At 34.7% G+C, this 15572-nt stretch overlaps 1 long non-coding RNA gene across 7 annotated transcripts in view; it reads left to right on the top strand.

Moving 5' to 3' along the window:
* Positions 1 to 15572, top strand: part of LOC140700875 (uncharacterized) — a 105304-nt gene that overhangs the window by 64138 nt on the left and 25594 nt on the right. For all 7 annotated transcript variants that reach the window (XR_012079601.1, XR_012079604.1, XR_012079607.1 and 4 more), the window contains one exon: positions 10619 to 10688. This is a non-coding gene — a long non-coding RNA (uncharacterized lncRNA). The remainder of the gene's footprint in view (positions 1 to 10618; positions 10689 to 15572) is intronic.

Raw genomic sequence — 15572 nt, 5'->3', positions numbered from 1 at the left:
CAACCACTCTATGCCTTTTGATAGGGGGATACAGTTTCCTTACATTTAAAGTAATTATTGATAGTTACGTACTCACCGCCATTTTGTTCATTGTTCTCTGGCGGTTTTTGTCATTTCTCTTTGAGCCTTTATTCTTTTGCTGCTCTTTTCCTTTGTGGTTGGATAATTTTCTTTTGTGGTATGCTCATACCCTTTTCTCTTCAGATTTTCTGTATGTACTATAGGTTTCTGCTTTGTGGTTACCATTGAGATTACCTATAACAACTTATATGTGTCACAGTTTCAGTTGATAACAACTTCAGTTTGATTTCATTGTGAAGTTCAACATTATTACTTTTCCTCATCCATGTTTTATGTTTTTGTTGTGACATTTTAATCTTTTTATCTTCCCTGTTTATCTTGTGTTATGGCTTGTTTTTTTTTTAATAAAACTTCATTGAAATGCAGCTACTCTTATTTTAGATATTGACATCACTTGTGTCTGCTTTCATTCAAAATCTGAAATGCATAATTCCTATAGAAACTTTATGGCCCACAGAACCTAAAATCATTACTATTTGGCCTTTTACAGAGAAAATTTGCCAGTCCCTGAACATCTGTGGTGGTTGATGTTGGATGTACCTTAATGAAATATCAGATCATTTCAGAGATGTCACCACCAGGCCAAATAATCAGAAAAAAAAAAATCCAAGGACAGAAAAAAACCTAAATAAAAGCAAATACATTACTTAAGAATGAAGTATTCTGAAGAGTGTATTAAAGAATCACACTTAGAATTCTTCTAGTCTCCAAAATCCATTTATAGCTCCAGCTTCATCTAAGCACTTCCTTGCATCCAAACAAGGGTGCAGCACATTTGGGAAATTTGGCATTTTCGGAATAATGTACATTTTTTTCTTTAGCTATTTGAATTTCTTCGTGAGATTTATTCTGCTTCGAATGCCCTCTATCTTCCTTATCTGTCACATAGCCAGCATGCAGAAGAATCAGGATTAAAACTCACATATGTCTATCTTTGTCCTGGGTTTTTTGTACTGAACCACATTGCTCATCTGCCATACTGGGCAATAGGTTTTATTTAGTCAATACATTTACACACACATGGACACACAAATCATTTTTGTATGTATGTGTGGTGTGTACATTCTGCAATTATAAGTACATACATATATATATATATATATTCAATTTATAGATAATATATTATAAATAATTTAAATTTGTGTGGATATACATATAATTATATAGATAAATAAATGTATTTGCAATACAAATGTATTATATATTGCAAATATATAGTGCCTATACACTACATATCACTTACTATATGAACTTATCCCTAGAAGACTACAAATATCTATCACCTATTATGTGCCAGCATTATTCTAGGCACTGGGAATAGAATAGAGCCATGACAATTTTAGATGAAGATGAGTGGGAAAATATAGAATTTTGTGGAAGGCTAAGGAGCAGTTGCCCTTTTAAATAAATTGGCTATGGTAGGTCCAGCTGGAAAAGGGACACTGGGCCAAAATCTAGCAGAGGGAGAAGCCCAGACATTTTTTTTAAGCCAATATTCCAGGTAGAGGCCAGGGTGGATAAGGAGGACCTGAGAAGTGAATATGGCTGCAGTATTGTAGGACGAAGATGGAGATCAGCACAGCGGGGGCTTAGAGAGTGAGGGGGGGATAATGGGGACAAAATTATGAGGGGCCATCTTGCAGTTTTAAAGATCTGGGCATTATTCTGAGTGAGAATGAAAACCTCTGGAGGGGGTTGAAATTTATTATGGTTGTTGTTGCTTATCATAAATGTGCTTCTTTCTCTTACCATCTTCCATTTTTAGATATGCTTCATAATTCTTTCTAATTGATCTACAGTAAATATAACACGATCTATTCACTTTGGGTTTTATGCTTACCCCATGTACTCTGCTAAGTATTTAATAATCTGTTACCAAAAGTTCTCATTCTTAGAGGAGAGTTTTTCTATTTGTTTTCACTGGATGACTGCTGCTTTAATACTATCGCCATTCATATTCTATGTTTTATTTTTCTTGTGTATATTTGATGTTCATATGTAGCCATGGCAAACTTTAAACAGTCTGACAAGATTATTTGTTGACATCTTCTTGATTGGTAAGCTTATCTTTGTAGATGTCTATAAGAAACAATATTTGAAAATTAATTCTGGTAGCCATTCGGGTTTTGAAATTTATATGAATATCAGAGACAACTTTTCATTGAGAAGGTGTATCACTCTCATTAAGAAGATTACATTTTAACTTCTGATGAATATATAAAGGAAGCAAAACAATTAAGGGTATCCCATCTTCCCAATGTGATGTGGAATTGTAAAATGTGAATATGTGAGAATGTAGTTATTTTGACAGAGGAATTTTACACTATGATAAGGTGTATTGTGTGTTGAAATGTTTTTGTGTCTCTTTTTTTTCCTGTTATTCTTCTAATGATTTCTTCAATCATATAAAGTTCAAAAATTTAGAATCTTGTTTCTTATCATGTGTCCTGTTTTATAGAATTTTCAACTCTATTGTGAGTAAATTATGCCTATACATTCCTGTTTTAAATCTCATAAAACAACATATTCTAACATTCTAATTCTAATTGCTCTAGTCCTCATTTGCACTCTGATTTGTTGATTAAAACAAAAACAATGAACTATTATTTCAAACCTGGGGTGAAAGTGTGCCCTGTCTAGACACATGGCATATTGAGTATTATCGAAACTATTTTGTGATTCTTTTATACATTTCCATATTGCTTCAGTGTGGATTTAATAAATTGAACATGGTTATCTTAAATATTCAAATAAAGATTTAAAAACAATGACAAATATTTAATGATAATTTTTACAATAAACCCTCATCATTTCCACTGAAATTGGATGTTAATCAGGACCAGCCAAAAGAAAGTTCCGTTCTGCATGATCATTAAGTTGGAGGCAATAGCAGCACTGACCTCACTGGGCTGCTGCAAGGGCTAAACTTAATTCATTACATAAAGTGCATAGCACTTTGCAAGCAAATAGCAGATGCTCAGTGACATCAGTTGTGATGATGATGATGATGGAAAGCATAACAAAGGAAGATGGATTCTAAGTAGAACCAGGGTTTTCTGTTAAGGCTATTGTTTATAGTTAGCTTTTAAACAACCTTTCTATGACTTTATCAATTCTTTATTCTGTGTCCTCGGGGTGAGTCTGATAATTTTGCAGGGAGCTGCCAAAAATTACTCATTGTTCTGTTAATCATTGCTAATAAGAACAGAGAATTTTTCTGGTTGTCCCATGAAAATTATACTAATTAGAAATGTCTGAATTTTTGCATCTCCTTGGAGATTAATTTATTCATCATAATCAGTTAATCACTTTTCTTTACATAATTAGACAGCTTCTGGTGAAGAAGAGGACCCTTTAGTTTTCTTAGAATGAAGACGACTATTTTAGCTGACACTAGTGAAACCTGGAAGTCAGCTCAAGACCTTCTTAGCATGTAGCATCCATAATTGCATACTGATTAGTGCTGGTAGCATTGTTGTCCCAAATAAGAGAAGGCTTCAAGAAATGTTTAGGAAATTGATTCTGAGAAAGTACAATGGCCTTCTTGATGGGCAGTATTTTTTATGTTATGAATTATTCAATAACTGACATTAGTAGAGATTCACTTTATAAATAGGATCAGTCTCTGCTACTTTCTTCATGCAGACTAACAAGCTAGATCCCTCCAAATTATCTCTGAACGAGACACCATTACTTCTGCATTATTCTGCCTCTTCAATAGAGAAGGAAGCGGGAAAGGGAGTCACATATTTCAAAGGTGAATAAATTTAATCAGTTGGACAATATGGAGTCAAAGAATAAGTATGAGCAGGATGAATGTAACTGATATTAACGAACAATCACTATTTTAATAAGATAGCCATTATGTGTGTATGGGAGTACTCTATTTAATCCCAAACATCTTTTTACAAATTAACCAAAAAAAAAAAAAAATAGAAAAAACAAATTCTCTCTCAGAACTTCATTTAAAATATAGTAAAATATGCATTTCAGGGGAAATTAAATTCTGCCCCAAAATTTGTACTGAAAGGCAAGAAGGACAATTCAGCAAAAATATGGTAAAAATTTGGGTATATCTAAATATGCATCTATTAAACAAAACAGTTGATAATTTTGGCTAATGTAGGCTATGAGAGCAATATGCCACTAAAACACTGGAAGCTGGTAACATGCAAGTTTGGCAGAAAGAACGTGCCAATAGTTTTTAAGCATTTTCATCTCATTGTATTAATATAGGAGAAAGGTAGAGTCACACAAAATTATTAAATTGATAGGAAACATTTTAATATCCTACTCACATCTGTATTAAATTCTGGTGTTTTCCTATGTATTCAAGCAAATACAATATTAATAAAATATTAATAAAGATGACATTCTAAGTATTTGCATTCACTAGTAAAATTTTTACATAAATTGAAATTTTTTAATCTAACGTTCACTACCATCTTTTAAAGTATTTATTCTTATATACATTTTAACAAATATGTAGAACAGTATGTGCATTTCTATTCCTCTGTATTGACCTAATTGCATGCACAGTGCCCCTTATTTCCTGGGGATTGGTTCCAGAACCCACTCTGGATACCAAAATCCATGGATACTCATGTCCCAGAGTCAGCCTTCTGAATCCATAGTTCTCCATCAGCAGATTCAACCAACTGTGGATCGTGTAGTACTGTATTTACTATTGAAAAGAATCTGTATACAAGTTGACCGGCATAGTTTAAGCTTGTGTCATTCAAGGGTCAACTCTATTTTCCCTGTTTCTTGAGGAGGCTTTTGATTTTTAAATATATTTCTTTATACTTTGGAAGATTAACTACTGAAACTACATTTAGCAATTATAATTTCATAAGAATTACAAAATTTGCATTATTATTCTCTCTCAAGGCATAGGCGCAAGACACATAAACTGAGACATAATGATTACTTTCAAATTCAACAACTGATCATCAGATTTTCAGATGATCATTTATCACCTAGTCACTTTACAGTAAATAACCAGCCTTGTAAGAGCCACGTTATAAAATTTACTCTAACAATGCTTAAAAAGATCAATATATTAAATATACTTTATACATTGTATACATTGATTTGCATAAAGCATAACTTAAATAAGGATTACTTTAAATACTACTCAGATTATGATGCCAAATTTTGACAACAAGAAGAGAAATTTCAGCTGTACTGCGATGTGTAAAAAATTCATGAAAAGTTGAATTGTTTTCTCATGTGTAAGCCTGCATATTGGCACACTCTCAACAATGTTACAAGTCAGATTTAAAATGATGCATTGAAAATATTTGATATTTCAAATAAGCTGTCATTCAGTGAATAGGAAAGACTATAGTGTGACAACAGTGGATAAGGTTAATACTGTCCAAATTGGGGGGAGAAAAAAATCTTTATCATTTCTAACAATAGGAATCCTTGCCATTTCTGGTCACTGTCACCACAGATTCCTGGAAAAACTGGAACTAGAAAATTGTGAGCAGAGTTGGCACTGACACACCTGTACCCATGTTTATTTTATTCATTAAACATTTATTGAGCACCTGGTGGAAGGTATGGTACTAGAGTAAACTAACCTCAGCCATGTGGGTATTCACAACAGCAGGAAGACAAGCAAACACATTTTGGTGGTGCAAAATCATCTTTTTTTTATATAACATTTTGGCTGCAATGGAGGGCAAAGGATGGGATATGGTTAATTTGGCATGGAGAAGTCTGGGAAATGTGAACAGAAGAAATATAATTTTAGCTAGATGATAAAGGATAGATAGAAGTTTGCCAGTTGGACAAGGTGCTAGGAAGATTTACTTATAGGACAAATCACACATACACACACACACTGGTCCAGAGACTGTGATTAGGGAAAGAATATGAAAGAAGAATATAGGATAGTCTGAACAAATTATGCAGATACTTGAATGTAGTTGTTGGTGCTTTGTTCTATGAGTAATGATTATCCATTGAATTTTCTATGCAGGGACTTTCATCATCAAACTTGCTATAGAAAGGTCAATTTGAGAGCACTGAGGATGATGGACTGGAGAGAGAAGAACAAATGCAGGGACTTACCTCCTCTATTATTTTTATCTCAGTGAATGATACGATTTTCCATGTACTTGCTCAAACAAGAAACCTGGTAGACATTTTGGGTCTTCTCTCTCTTTCAGTCCATCACCAAATCCTTTCTTACCTTTGCAAGAAAGTCCAAATCTCTGTAACTACACTGAATAGAAGACATTTCTTCCCACCAATGACACGTTAATGATGACCTAATTGAGCTTCGTTATATTCATTCTTGCCTTTGTCTTTCCCTAGAATCTATTCTCTCATATAATCATAGGAATGGTGCTAAAACTCAAAATTTGTCTAAAGAAATTCCTTTACTATTTCCGTGTTACACTTAGTACAAAGCCCAAAATATATCGCCTTCCTTATGACCCATAGTTTACCAGTTAGATGTTTTATAGTAAATTGAACATGAATGACTCTAAAATAATTTGGTTCTTAGATACCTTTCTTCATAATATGCTGTTAAACTAATAGTTAATAATAAATAATTATGTCCATAATCGTTAACATGTACTCTATGCTAAGCATGGTGCTTTTTGTATACTTTCTGTACTTTATTTGGTCTTCACAACAACTCTTTGACATTATTTATGTTTTATAGATCAGGGGACCAAACTGTATGATGTTTATTTAAGTCAGGGTTCGATATGGGAAAGGAAATTGGTTCTACCTGACTGCAAGGCCTAAGCTCAACCACCAGCTTATGTTGCCTTCCACAATATTATGGAGAGGGAAAAGATTTTTAATAAATAAGATAAAATCCTGAGAATAATTCCTGGAGGTAGGTCAAAAGAAGGCCTAGTTCTACAAAAAATATAGAAATATAAATTTAAGACTAAGTTCAAGGTCAAAATCAAACAAGAAACCAGGCGACTATGAATAAGAGCAAGGAAAGGATGTAATTTCAGAGGCTGTTTTGACCCGAATTACACCCTGGTAAGAGTGGGCACCTTGTCTTTATTCCAGGCATCATTATCAGCCTGAGTCCTGCCTGTCAAGAGTCCCTTTCTCAGAGAAACTAACATAATATTAACCAGATGCTAAAGAGAAGGGTCACCATCAACACTTGCTACCTATGAAAGAAGTACAGGGGGTACCAGGAAAGACGTACATGGGAGGAAACGCACGTTGAAAATCCTCTCTGCCTGCCGTGAACAGTAATTTTACGCAAATGACTCCCTCTGCTGATGAATTTTCTTATTCCCAAGGGGAAAAAAAAAAACCACTTCTGGAACTAATATACTAAGAATAAGGAACTTTCACTGGGTTCTTAAGGCATTTATGGTAGGATTGAATGGCTCTCAGTCAGAGAATGACTCATTAAAATTTAGTTTTGTTTCACTTGCTGAGATGGGCATTTATTATGCGTCTCCTCAACAGACATTCCTTCTTCTGGCAAATGACGCTAGAAGTTGGGGGTGGAGGGTGGAGGGTGGGGAGGGTGACGCTCTTTCTTCAAATCGTTGTCTGTTGGGATTACACCACCAGGCGAGTTCCAGGACAGGAGAATTTCAGCGTATCGCATTGCAGACGCCTAAAGCGAATCTCAGGTTTTGTCAGGAATCCTGGGGACAATTCCATTACTCTTCCACTGGAAGTGATCCTATAAGTACATAGTCCCTCAGGCTGCTGGCCGCCATCACGGAGCTCCGAGGAGGCAGAGGAAGCCGACCCAGAGGAAGAAAGAATTTACTCCATGGATGTCATTTCAAGACTTGTCTCCAAATGCCCTGAAACCTCACCTCTTAAAAGACTATTCAAGCTACTTCAGTCAGTAAATTCTCTTCCTTTGCTTTTACATCAGTTTATAAGAAGCTTCATGTAACTTGCGATGTAAAGAGTTCTCCAGAAATGTTAACATCTTCAGCTAGTGTTTAACTTGCTTTTCAGATGCTTTTACCAGTGAACCATTTCCTAAAGATTTCCTCTTTGTTCATTCATTCATTCATCCATGTATTTATGTGTTTGCTAATTCAGCATATCTGCCGTCTATTTAATATTATCATGGCAGTGCTCTAAGCACTGGGGAGGTTACAGTGATGTCCGGGTCATCAGTTACAGGCATGATGATCTTGAAGAGCACACGTGAGCATTTTCTCAGTGTACACATATAAGTAGGTTCAGGAAAAAATCATGCAAGGTAGACAGAATAAAGAAAATCATGGATAAGACGGCGTTAATATGAACATTAGGGATCAGATATGCTTTCAATGTGTGAAATTGTGAGGAGAGGTGTTTCGGGCAGAGAAAACAGTGTGAGGGAAAAGTCCTGTAGCAAGAAAAATGGAGTCTTTTTGAGAAAAAAACAAATATTTCACTTTGGCGGCCCACTTTGGCTGGAATTTTGTGTCAGTTTAGGAAGTCTGTATTCTAGTACATCCAGAAAAAGGCAAAACGTTTATTTTTTCTTTCCCCCTCTGGCAGCTGCCCATGAATAAGACTTCAAGTGGAAAAAAAAAATCTGTCTACTACTTTAAAGTCTTTTGCCTTGGAAACAATTCTGCAATGTGGGCAGATTATCATTCCTTCATCCCACAAACAGCAAATTTTGAAAGTGAGAATCTGACTTTGAGCGTTGACAATAGCAGTTGCCCTACTTCTCTGCCAAATGAATCTGTTTTACATGTTCAGAAAGCTCTCTCTTCTCTTGGTTCATAAGGAACGGCGTGAAATAACCGCAGTGCGACCACGATGGCCACTCCGAGCTTTCGGCATTTGGAAGTGATTTAAGGTTAACCCCACAGGAGGCAACCTCATATGTGACTTTACAAAAGCACTCAATTTGGATAGTATTATAGCCATCTTTTTACTTTGCAGTCACATAGAAAATGTAGCATGTGTGGTACCAGGGTGCTTCTTCACTAAAGAAGTGGTGAGTTCTGTGTAATGGAGGCATAAAGGGGTGTGTTCAGGGGGTCCGCAGCCTGGAGGTTGGCTGTCTTAATTGTCAAAAAAATCACAGAAGCATTGACCGTGTGAGAAGGAATTTTAAATGTCACCTGTAACTTATGCTTGAATGTATGAGGTAATTGCATTCCAATATAATTGTCACTAGCCATGCATGGCTATTTAAAATTAAATTTACATTAATTAAAATTAAAAATTCAGGTCCTTGGTCACCCTCCTCACATTTCAAATGCTTCATAATTACATGTTGTTAGTGTCTCAATATTAGAAGCATAATATAGAATGTTTTCGCCATTGCAGAAAGTTTTATTTGATAGTGTTGTTTAGAACATCCTAACAAATGCTTTGACCGAAGACGTCTGTGAAATGGAAGTCACCAGCCACTGCGAGAGTTGCCTTTATTTGGGTGGTGATTTCCTCCTTGTTCAGAAAGGAAATGTCTCCTTTATGCTTAATATCTTCCAGTCCTGATTTGGTTCCTTAGAGATATATAAACTAAAGCCATCTTTCATTTGTCAGTACTTCGTAAGACCAAATTCAATCTGTTACCATATTCTTAGAGGTTGAACATCTTTTATTCTAATAATTCAAGCTCTTTTAGAAACCAAATGCCAGAAGATGAAGTGTAAATAAACAATTTCTGGCAATTTCAGATTAAAAATCTAACAGAAAACTAGTAATAATTATAATTTTAGCACAATAAATTCAACATAGTTGACAACAAGTGCCTTTGAACATGTGCCTTTTAAAAATGATGTTATAAGTGTAAAAAATAATTTGCTGTATTAAATTGTAATATGATTATGAGTTTCATTTTTTTCTGTATAACATTTGCCTCACCTCTGATGGAATTCAGCATTGCTTTTGGTAGCATAAGTATGGAAATTTGGTTGTTTGTTAAACAAATTTATAACATTGATAAGCCAGCACATACTTTGCTATAAGTACGTAGCATAATGACCACTATATGATGGACACTCAACAAAGATTGACTGAATTGAATTAACATGGTAATAAAGTATTATAAATGGTTGACGGAGTATCATTTTGTCTGCATTTGGATGCCTGGAAATCAAGACCTTAGAGTTCAAATTCAAATTCATATTTCAATTGCAGTTAGAGGTATTCAGTAACCTCAAACCATAAAGGAATTCTGGAAGTACATTAAAGCCTGTGCTGTAAGATAGTGACTTCAAGAACCAGATTCAAAAAGAATAATGTTGTGAATTATGTGTATCATCTCTATAAAAATGCTCTACCCATCATGATTCCAAGGTCTAACTTGCAAAATACTTCCACTTGACTTAATTGTGAATCTTGAAAATTCCTGCTTATTTCATAATGATTAACTTTACTCTTGGATTTACCTTTAGATTTTTAAAAACTTAAATAAAATGCTGCAGTGCCTTTCAAGACAAATCAGTATTATTTGCGAACTATTTTGTATCCTGTGAGAAAACAAACAATAATAGATTTGATATTATTATCTTAAGTAAATTTTTATGTAATCGTCCGGATTTTTGACTCACACATCAAAAATATTTTTCAGAAAGCAAATGGCTGAAAAATATATGTATTCACAGCTCAACTATCAACAGACTGTATGTTATACAACTTAGGTAAGTAATAGAATATTTGTAGCCATTCTGCTTTGTAGTTTTTCTGCAGAACTAAGAGTTTCAGTTTTTTTCTGTATAATATTTGCCTCACCTCTGATGGAATTCAGCATTGCTTTTGGTAGCGTAAGTATGGAAATTTGGGCTGGTGGGAGTGCATTGAGATTTGGTAGTACATCTGCTAATTTTACTACAGCTAGCATAGTACACTGGCTCTAAAAGACTCTCTATAAATGAAACCTCTTGTAATTAGGGGAGTGAGAGTACTTGGGATAGTATTTGTGAATTTAAATATTAGTTTTGTATGAACAAAAGCATGTGCTGGCTATGTGGACAAAACAGTTATGAAAGATAATTTGCACCCTTGTCTCTCAAAGAATGGTCCTCAGATATAACAGCATATCGCAAGTGTCATGAATAAATTCTGTGAATAAATTTGCATTACATAATACACATAATTTGTTTATTTTTAAACAATTGTTGGAAGTTTTGATTGAAAATGTCCAACAGTAAGTTCTTCCTTTGTGCAAATTTGTATCTATAGATTTCTATATCATAAATTTTAAAATTTTAATTTAGCCCTTTAAAGCATAAGATATTTCATTATTTCTAGACTTGTAAATTTTATCTAAAACAGACTTACTCCACGGGACAATGAGTTCTTAATGATAAGATAATGCTATAAACTTCTGGCTAGCACAATGCGAAATATTTAATAAACACTTTCTGAACTGGGTTAGGTTAAATTTTAGAAGATACAATTTTCTGTTGACATTTTGTCATGTAGGAAAATGTTATATAGGTATTTGTATTAAAAGTATATGTGTATGTATGTATGTGTTAATATACACAAAAATGTGTTATAATTAAGCATATCTATATTAAAATATACATATATGTATATGTATATTGATAAAAACATTTTCAAGACACATTTTTCATTATTAATGCATCATGACTTAATAAGAAGATTGGTAGTTAAATTAATTCTATGAACATTTCTTCTCAACTGACAGTAATTGTTAATCAGTGTGACGCCTAAAAAATAGTTACTTTTATAAAACAATACACTTTAGCAATTATGATTTCAGTATGTTCACAGCCTTGAGTTTCTTTAGAACATGAACTGCTTATGAAGGTAAAATAGTGGAAAACACATAAATGATTTCTTACTTGACTATCTTCTCAAAACTACTTTTTCATTATTATCCATTCTTTACTTAGAATGATTTATAATTGAACCCAAGTTCTCTGGTGAAGACAGAATTTTTTCAATAAAAGGTTGTGACAAGTTGAAATTAGAAGCAGTCCTTGTTGTACAAATATCCTCTATATTAAAATAAGCATTGTCATTTCTACATGTATAGGGCTAAAGCTCTAAGTGTAGACTCCATTGGCTCTGCATACCAGACATTCTAAAGAATAATGACTTTTCCCTGTGAATGATAGGGAGCTATTGAAGGTGAGGGAGTGATATAATTACATTTGTCATTTAGACTATTAACCTCTGATGTGGGTGAGCATGGGTGAAGGGAGAAGGAAATATAAGCTATTAGCCAAGATAAGTTTTAAAAAAAGTTATGGAGACATAAAAGAAAGGTGTCAGAAATCTGAAACAGGCAGGGAGTAGGCAACACATATATTCCATTCACATTATGCTGGACCACAGTGCCACTTACGAAGTTGTGTTTTGGAGAAGAAGTAAGGAGCAGAGAAAAGTATATTTCAGTATTTACCCGTCAATTAATGAGTCCTACAAAAGCTTTCCAAAAGACTTACATTATATCTGATATCATTTATTCTCTTCCCTTAAATTTCCCGAACTTGAGTCCCTGTGTAAAGCACTAAGCTATGCCTGAAGTGAGGTATGCCCAAGATGAAGAAACGATGGTGTCATTTGAAAAGAAGAATTTCATAATTTTCTATACCACCATTAAAAGAACCATTTTACACCATCTGTCTTAGGCCAGTTTACTAGATTTACTACGGCTGGTCCTCTCACAATTATCATCTGTTATGTAATGAAGGACAGAGAGTTGGGCAGAAGGAAGAGGAGTTGAACTGCACTTTACAGGCAACAAAGTCTTCAGTTCCGAGGTGCTCAGAACCCCTCAGAGTGGTGTACGGGACCACCCCTTTAGCCCCCATATGACTAGTCATTTGATGTGTGCATCCTTCAAGGAAGAATGTGTCCTTGGCGAGACCAATTCCCAGGGAGGGAGTCAGTTGACAGGAATCAGCCACCAGCTCCTCCCTTCCTGGCACAGCCAGCACGTGAGTGCTTCAGAACTGAAAGGAGGATCTGAGTAGAATGTCATAGCCTCCACTACACAATCAAAGACAGAAAGTAATTTAAGAACTTTCAAACTCCTGTCAAACACACACACACGCACACTCACACACAAGCCTGCACACACACACACACAGAGAACAAAATCAACAATGACAAGAAACCAAACCAGAAAGACAGTTAGCTTTATGGGAATTGCTTTCTCTTTTATTTATGTTTATATTGCATTTTTGAAAGACGAAAATAAAGATAAAGGTCATGATAGCTACATTAGTATGGATTGATCCGGCTCAGTGAGCTGAATCCCTTAAATGAAAATTTCTAGAGTAGTTAAAATAGAAAGAACTTTTTAACAGGGACTTTGATTGATGACCATAACCTATACAAGTGTTTGCCTTAGTGATATGGTGAAGATGAAATGCTGCAGCTTGTTCGAAATGAGGAATGGTGTTTTTAAAGGACGTTTTCTTCTGTTCATTGGACAATGTGGAGACTTATGAGTCACAGCAACTTCTGGCTTTTTGTGCCTAGAATTTATTTCTGCTTACTGCCGTTAAGAGTTAAGGTTTCCAGTTGATGCAAATCTTGACAAAAATCTTATTTTCTTCCTGAGCTTATCAAGTTCAAAATCAAATAAAATATCCACCTGTTTTATTTTATTAGAAAGCAAATTTAGTTAACCTATTTTAAGCAGATCCTTTTTATACCCACTCTTGATTTAAAAAATAAGATGTCTGTGGATGACTGTATTAGTGCTTGTAATATTTTATAAGATCTTTCAATCTCTCCTAGTTGAGAGAAAATAAATATTGAAAACAAGTTATAAAAGTAAACTAAAGGTATTAGTGTAGAGACTCTGTAATTTCTCTTAAAAAAGTTTAGAAATATGAAGCAGTGTAACCATAAAGGACAGGCAAGGTACTGGTGAAATAAAAAAATGTGTGCATGAGGGAATGGATGATGGAAACTTCTTGATGCTGAGCACATCCTCCGAGTCAGAATGTAACTGGGGACAATGCACGTGATTCTCTTATCCTTTGGAAAATAAACTTCGTCAAGAGAAAACTACAAAGTAACTGTAATTCTGGCTCACACTGGGAAAGATCTGTGTCTAGCAAAGCAGCATAATTGAGTCACGGAGAAAGCTTTCGGATCACGTAAAGCTACATCGTGTTGGAGCCAGAAGGGACCCTCGTGTTCCAACTCCCTCACTTAACCAATAAGGATGTTGAGACCAAAAAAGTGAAGTTTCTCCATCAGGGTAACTCGTTTCTCCAACAAGGTAACCCGCTCTTGTCTCCGCCCTCATTTATGTCTTTCGGAGGACAAGGACGTAACCTAGCCATCTAGCACAAACCTTTTGCTGAGCTTCACGATATAGAGTAGATTTCCAAAATTGTGAATAGTAATTGTTCACTTATAGATCTACATCCCCAGCTATGTCTCAGTTATTTTACTGAAATAAATCAGGCTCTTATTGATTTTACTAACATCTCTATTGTAGATTCAGAACTTTAATCTACTTTAGTGTTTATCATTGTCACAATTTTAAAGATAGGAAAAAGATAACTGAGTTATAGAGGTTAATTATCTTGTTCAAGGCCACTTAATTTTTCTGAGATAGGTATTCTTGACTTCAAGTTTATTATTATTATTATTATTATTATTATTATTATTATTTGTAATTTTAAATCTGGATGAGTTTCTGGTACCAAATAGGAACTCAATAAATGCATGCTGAATGAATGAATAAATGAATAGTGAGCTAATGATGGAGTTGGCCCTACCTCCTAAAAAAGTCCTAAGGGCTCAACATTTCCTACTCCTCATTTTTAATTTACATTCCTTCTACTAGTCATCAGTTTTCCTCCATTCTACTCTCTTTACAACTCTGTCTTCTTTTTACTATTCAGTTTAAGGAACACCTCCAAGAAATTGTTAATTTAAATGAAGCGAAATGTCTTAGCCTCTTTACTTCAGTAAGAAATGGAACAGAGTCACGGACTGGGCTCTCGCCCTCTACTCCAGGCAGGTGGGAAGAGAAAGAAATGTCAGTAATCCTCTTCTGGTTTAATAAGAAAACATGATTTTATTGTTCCAGAAAATGGAGACACCAGTTTGGATATTATCAGCACAACGGATTGTTAGGTTACAACCAATCAGAATCATAGATGTTACTGAGGCTAAAGCTTAATTTCACAGGTCATACCAAGAGTCTCCATAGTCCAAGGTTCTTAGGTGTCTGAACTCTACAGAATTATGTCTGTTTTTCTACAGCTGTATTTTCTCCTTATCTTGCTAGAGTTCTTTCACTGCAATTTGTAGTTTTCAAGACCGAGAGCTGCGATTCCATTAATTAGCTCCAGGAGAAGAAAGGCACGGCTAAGAACCTCAGCACTCATACCATGCAGAGCAAATGGCACAGAACAGGACTATGCAAAAGTAGAATATGGACAAAGCAATAATTTGCATCTAAAAAGCTTTCCTCAAATATTCTAGCTGCACCATTCTTACTCACTTTTCTGATTATCTTGACTATACCTCCTTATACCACTACTTAATATTTCATTTTATACTATCTACTAGTTCATTTTCCA

The sequence above is a fragment of the Vicugna pacos genome, chromosome 13 (assembly GCF_048564905.1).
Source record: "Vicugna pacos chromosome 13, VicPac4, whole genome shotgun sequence".
Taxonomy (NCBI): domain Eukaryota; kingdom Metazoa; phylum Chordata; class Mammalia; order Artiodactyla; family Camelidae; genus Vicugna; species Vicugna pacos.
This window is presented reverse-complemented; position numbering and strand designations above follow the sequence as displayed.